This window comes from Pecten maximus, chromosome 11 (assembly GCF_902652985.1).
Source record: "Pecten maximus chromosome 11, xPecMax1.1, whole genome shotgun sequence".
Classification (NCBI taxonomy): domain Eukaryota; kingdom Metazoa; phylum Mollusca; class Bivalvia; order Pectinida; family Pectinidae; genus Pecten; species Pecten maximus.
Window position 1 is genome coordinate 43,419,442 of NC_047025.1, and position 7,488 is coordinate 43,426,929.

The window sequence follows — 7,488 nt, forward strand, 5'->3', positions numbered from 1 at the left end:
GTGGTAAAATCTTGAGAGCGAACTCAACTCTCCCTATAGAGAGTAGAATCAATACCCAGGGCTCGCTTCCATTCATTCCACTGCCTGTAGTCCCAGTCAGGAGTCGCTTGTGTAATACAACATTGACAGCACAGTACAACGCCAAAGCTACTTTTTTTTTTTTTTTTTTTTTAACATCCATTGCATTGAACTTAATTATTTACTTAATTATTTGTATAATTGTCAGTGCCAGCCAAGCTTCTAAACACAACGGGGTCCTAAGCACTTCTCGACTACTGTATTTAAATATTTACAATTAAAGCGATAAACCGTTAATCAGCTTTAACAATAACGTTGTGATTGTAATTCTAAATCACGACGTAAAAACAAACCATACGTTTAAAACAACTCTAATTATTCTCGCTGATGTTGTAATTACAAAGTAATAACGATTCTATTTCAGTGTAAAAACTGCATGGTACAACTCTCATTAATGGCGACGAAATGCTTTTCTTTCAGACACAATTTATCACAAAATCGGTGTTTTTTTTTGGAAATGTGTGAATGATAACGCTACATTAAGAAAATACGTGCATGAAAAACTGTCAGAAAGTCATGGGAACTTTAAGACAAATGAAGCCTTAACGATGCCGCATCTTTTTCCACTTTTGAATCACAACGGCAACATCATGTCTCCAAGGATTTCAATGACTACAGTAACTGAACAACGCAATCACAATAACGACAATAATCATCATCACATAGGGCCATCGCCACGTGCTTAACACGCGAGTCGCGACAAGGTTTGTTGGGTGTATGGAAGAGTTAGGTTTGTTGGGTGTATGGTAAGGCTAGGTTTGTTTGGTGTATGGTAGGGCTAGGTTTGTTGGGTGTATGGTCAGGACCAGGTTGTCCCTGCCAATAACACAGAATAGGATATAGAGGGGTGGATACCAGAATAAGTGTTAAATATGTTAGTATAACAATTATAACGTTTACGGCTATATTCCTTCCGTTAGACGTTTTTGTGACTACACATTTTAATAGTGGCACGACCATACATTGTTTTTATTATATATCCTACATTTGGGAAATGATCTTTTTGCAGCTGACAACTTCTGTACTATTGGAGTCGATATTAAAAACATCCCATGATAATCATGATTGACACTTTGGTACAGCGCTATCTCTACCCGATATCAAGGGAGCCTCAAATTAGGTGTAACACGCCGACAAACCTCCCGACAAACCAGTATAATAACGGTCTAATTTGATTGAAGGAGCATCCCAGTCGGGAAAAGGTATGCGTCGCTGTACATACAGCAGTATATTGGACTATCAAGGCAGTGATGACAAAACATGGCTGTATCTGGTAACTCTCAAAGGTCGCTTAGGGACACATTATCTCAGATACCAGTTATAGAACCCTGATAGACTGGTGGTACTATAATATCTTAGACACCAGTTATAGAACCCTGATAGACTCGTGGTACTATAATATCTTAGACACCAGTTATAGAACGCTGATAGACCCGTGGTACTATAATATCTTAGACACCAGTTATAGAACCCTGATAGACTCGTGGTACTATATCTTAGACACCGGTTATAGAACCCTGATAGACTCGTGGTACTATAATATCTTAGACACCAGTTATAGAACCCTGATAGACTCGTGGTACTATAATATCTTAGACACCAGTTATAGAACCCTGATAGACTCGTGGTACTATAATATCTTAGACACTAGTTATAGAACCCTGATAGACTCGTGGTACTATAATATCTTAGGCACCAGTTATAGAACCCTGATAGACTCGTGGTACTATAATATCTTAGGCACCAGTTATAGAACCCTGATAGACTGGTGGTACTATAATATCTTAGACACCAGTTATAGAACCCTGATAGACTCGTGGTACTATAATATCTTAGACACCAGTTATAGAACCCTGATAGACTCGTGGTACTATAATATCTTAGACACCAGTTATAGAACCCTGATAGACTCGTAGTACTATAATATCTTAGATACCAGTTATAGAACCCTGATAGACTCGTGGTACTATATCATCTTAGACACCAGTTATAGAACCCTGGTAGACTCGTAGGACGAAACCTTCATTGAAAGCAGTGTCTCAAACTAGCCATTGTAACATTCCACATCTGTCCAGCTTCTAGTTTAGTGTATGATTGATGATTCAGAGATGTATATCTCTAGTTAAAGTTGTAATACTAAGATAACCATGATTTAGAGAACATTTTATTTAATAATTGTTCAAGTTTTACTTATTTTGTATGGTACATGTATATAGGACATATTCAAATCTTATCTCGTAGACAGAGCAATAAAACCCAAACCTTTCCATGATACACAATGATAAAGCCTGTAGGTCAGGGAGACACGAGAGGACGACACGAAAGGGCGTGGGAGAAGGGAATCGGCATCTGACGCAAGCAATTACAAACTGGAACCGCTGGCTGATACAATCATAAATGGCGGTCCTGTTAATGCCATAGTTTGCAAAGTAGTTGTATGAGGAACGCGAGAAACCATGATAACAAAAGTAATAGAAATGTCGGGTAAATTTCCTATACCAATGTATACGTGTATCTATGGTCGATCTCTTCTGGTGACAACCGGATCTAGGTGTCACCGACCGTCTCCTTACCTACAATGACCACTTACAACTTAAGTGGATTGATTAGCGATGTCAATCAGACCTCTAAGTGACTGTTTGTGGCTGGTGTATCAGGGGATGTCAATAGCTCACGGCATCTTTTACTCATGCATATTGAATTACTCAAAAACACCGACTGTCGCATGCATGGATTCATTTAAACTACGGTAAAGTGCCTGTTGATCGATAATTAATGCTAATTTAGACACAATGTTGATGTTGTCAGGAACTGCGAAAAATCAATCGATATTGAAATAAATAAGTAACAATATACAGATACCAACTTGACACAAAGGGTAATGTCTCCCTGGGACCTAATAGGGTGTAATGTGTTATCAACTAGTGTACGAGTTAGGTCACAGATCATTACTAGTAGGGTGTACTGTGTTATCAACCAGTGTACGAGTTAGGTCACAGATCACCATCACTCTCTACCCATACTAACTTCCGGAATGTCTCATAAACTGTCAAGTTTCAAATAGATTGTTTTGATCATGTAACGTTAAAAGTTAAAATGACAAAGGTGATAATATTAAAAGAGTCATTCTTAGTTTTGATGTAGAAAGCATTGGTATAACTGGAACTTTGATGTAGAAAGCATTGCTATAACTGGAACTGTGATGTAGAAAGCATTGTTATAACTGGAACTGTGATGTAAAAAGCATTGCTATAACGGAAACTTTGATGTAAAAAGCATTGTTATAACTGGAACTGTGATGTAGAAAGCATTGCTATAACTGGAACTGTGATGTAAAAAGCATTGCTATAACGGAAACTTTGATGTAAAAAGCATTGTTATAACTGGAACTGTGATGTAGAAAGCATTGCTATAACTGGAACTGTGATGTAAAAAGCATTGCTATAACGGAAACTTTGATGTAAAAAGCATTGCTATAACTGGAACTGTGATGTAGAAAGCATTGCTATAACTGAACTGTGATGTAGAAAGCATTGCTATAACGGAAACTTTGATGTAAAAAGCATTGCTATAACTGGAACTGTGATGTAGAAAGCATTGCTATAACTGGAACTGTGATGTAGAAAGCATTGCTATAACTGGAACTGTGATGTAGAAAGCATTGCTATAACTGAACTGTGATGTAGAAAGTATTGCTATAACTGGAACTGTGATGTAGAAAGCATTGCTATAACTGAACTGTGATGTAGAAAGCATTGCTATAACTGGAACTGTGATGTAGAAAGCATTGCTATAACTAAACTGTGATGTAGAAAGCCTTGCTATAACTGGAGCTGTGATGTAGAAAGCATTGCTATAACTGGAACTGTGATGTAGAAAGCATTGCTATAAGTGGAACTGTGATGTAGAAAGCATTGCTATAACTGGAACTGTGATGTAGAAAGCATTGCTATAACTGGAACTGTGATGTAGAAAGCATTGCTATAACGCAAACTTGGCTCCATGAAAATCAAGAGGGTTTTTTTCTCTCTGAAAAATGTAGAATGTACGGCCGATTTATTTTGACGAAAGTTCGTCAATTTACCATATATATTATATATAAGCTTACGAAAGATACTTACTTGTATTGATTCATTTTATAAATGTTATCTCTGTGTCTACACTATTTACGATTTGTTTGACATGTAAAGTAACTCCTGTGAATTTACGATTGTCGTGTTTTTGAGTGTGTGTTTGAAACAGGTAAAGTTACCATTTTCAGAGGATTAAATTTCATCAACCATTTCCCTGCCTAATTTTTTAATTTTAACCAAGTAGTTGTTGATTAAAGTTTCCATTTCAAAAATGAATGGTCCATAATAAATGAAAATAGATCAATACAAATAAGATCGGTATATAATAAATAAGAAAATAAGAAAAAGGGATGATCAATAATAATAATAATAATTGAGATAGTCCATAACAAATATTAATAATAATAGAATGATCCATTATAAGCAATAATGGGGACAGTCCATAATAAAAAATATTTACATTCAGTATATGCTTGAAAACACTGTCGCCTGTATGGGTACCTTTAAAGTGCAAAATGAAAGCGAAACGAAACGAAACGAAATTGTCCCATTCTCATCGGGCTAAAACAACATACAGGAAAGATTTGTCGCAATCGAATATGCTTAGTCGACGATGTATAGGCATGCAAATCGCGTAATGTATTTGGTGTACAAAAAATTTGTATATCAAACATTTGATTCTACCAAAAATAATCACAAATTTTATGGCAAAATATCTTTTTACCAATAAGAATATAATCATAAACTATAAACAGCATTTCTTACCCACCTGCTAATTAATAATCATCGATAACCAACAAGATTCACTTTAAAAAAGAAGGGACGTTAGTCTTACAACAACATGTTAGCTTTTCACTCATTAGTTAACGTAGTTTAACTTACTATAAGCGTTATTTTAGCTTGTTAAGCTACGTTATTTGATGCATATCTGACCAAGGGTTTAGATGAAAAGAATAAGTTAATCTTACGAAAATCTTCGAGCAAAGCTGAAATAAAATAGAATATATTCATTTTTCAACCATTGGAAATCCACTTAACTAATCCAGTACTTAAACATTGCCTAAAACATATCCAGAATTATTCATAATTCATCAAAGTTACAGAAATAGAGTCGTCCTCTAATGCTTTCATTCTGTCTACACTCCAGACCAGTGCGGCTTTCAAGTACAGCAATTTTCCCGGAACTCTCACTTCTCACGGCCAGATACACACCTGGCTTTCCTACCATGGAAGGATTTGCCTACAATATGATTTTAGATCGAGCGTGCACCAATACACTACTCGATGTGCACGCTTATAAATAATGTACTAAGCATATTATATGAAAATAGTTATTCTATATTTAAAGAACTGAGTGAATATTGCAATGAATTTATTCTTTCTTGTGTTTATTTTACCCTGATGAGAATTGGAAATTTAGGCCTATGTACAGTCTAACTTTTTATTTTCTTCTTTTTTTCAATGTTTCTTTTTTTTGTTTCGTTTGATTTCTATTCGTTTCGTTTTGCCTTCGTTTCGCACTTCACAGGTACCCGGCGAAAATTGTACCTATTTTTCATAAAAAAAAACATTAGCCTCATCACGGTGTGTAGTAATGTATAGGACCGCATTACCACGAGTAGAACTCTCCGCCGTCGGATTTTTTCGTCTTCATGCGTCCTTTCAAATAAACACGGTCCGTGTAATACTTATATAATTCCAATGTTGTTACAGTCTCCTAAATGTTCAAAACATAAACTTCACTCCAAAAACCTCACAAAATAAGTGATGGAACTACATTTTGTCTGTGTTGTTATTCTGACGGTTACCAAGACTGTGTCAAGAACTGTCCGACATTTTACCTCTAAAACAGCTTGTTCTCTCTCCGACCACACTCCAGGATAATAATGTAAATATCAGGAATGACATTTATTTTTTCAACATTCATGATGCCATAACAACATGGGCTTTCTGGACACATCTACCATACTAACGCGACATTTGTACCCAACCTCTCACATTTGTCCACAAATTAAATCGCTCAAAACATTTATCTATCCAACCCTATTCGACCATATCAAAAACTTGTCCTTGATCTAAGAAAATAACTACCCCCTCTTCATCCTCTATATCAGAATATTTAAATCTATGAATTATTAATCGATTTGCATCTGCTATATTTCTCCCTGGAACAAACACCTTTTGATCAGGATGAATACTATATGGGAGTAGTCTTGTTATTCAGTATAAAAGTGTTAGTATTCCTTTTTATTGATTCTGTTAATTTATTTGTTTTATAAATGTCATTAACAAGTTCAATGGATTCTTTCCTAATGACGTACCAATATATTTGATAGAATTCTGTAACTCCTCCCCAGGAGACGTATCCTTCTTCGTCTCGTTTAAACTTTTATTTCCTCCTCACTAAGGTCATTTCACATACGCATACGTTATTCATTTGCTATTTCCTTCTCCACATTTTCTAGAATTGTATCTGCACCTTCCCTATTTTATCCTTCAGAAGTGAAGAGATTTTTGTGAAGACGAACCTGGTCTTTTTGAATTGGGTTTATATCCTATTTATATTGCCTTCTACAGTTTCAATTTCATGCCATACTTTTTCATTCGCTCGTTGCTTCTCTAGACCATATAGTATTTAGTTGATCGTTCATTCTCCGCAAATTCTATACTCTTGCTTTTACTCTTAATCCTATAGCCTTTTTGCTAGAGGGTTCTTTTAAACTCTTTGTTATTTTATTGATTTTTTCAGCATTCCCGCTTTCTATCTTTGTTAGCATACTCATTGTTTTCCATTTCAGCAAACTCTCTATCAGTTTTGGTAAGAAGCTTCGACACAGTAATCATTATTTCTCTCTATTCTTTGTAATACCCACCAATCCTTAAAGTTATCACTTTTTTGTTTTTCTGCAATCCAGTATTTCCAAAAGGTTTGTAATGTATTTCTAAATATATTATTTATCTATTGCATTAACATTCATTTTCCATGTTCCTGGACCAGTGGTTACAATGTCTTTATTTTAATTGTTATCATATTATTATGCTCGCTATGTGTACAGGGCAGAATATCTGTATTGATTCTATCGCCTTCAAGTTTCTCTTCGGCATTAAACGTGTTCTATATTGAATTTTTTATCATTCTCAAACAATATTCAAGCTTTGTGCTTTTTTGAAAGCAATGCAGTTATCCGAGAAATGCCCTTTTCACTATCCTCGTACGGTAATTTTGCCTATCTAGCAAATGTTGTGAAAGTCCCCTAAAAACGGCACAACATGCATTTAATCTTATCACGTCTACAGATACCTTAAACATCCCTGAGTTCCCCGGTATAAGTATTTT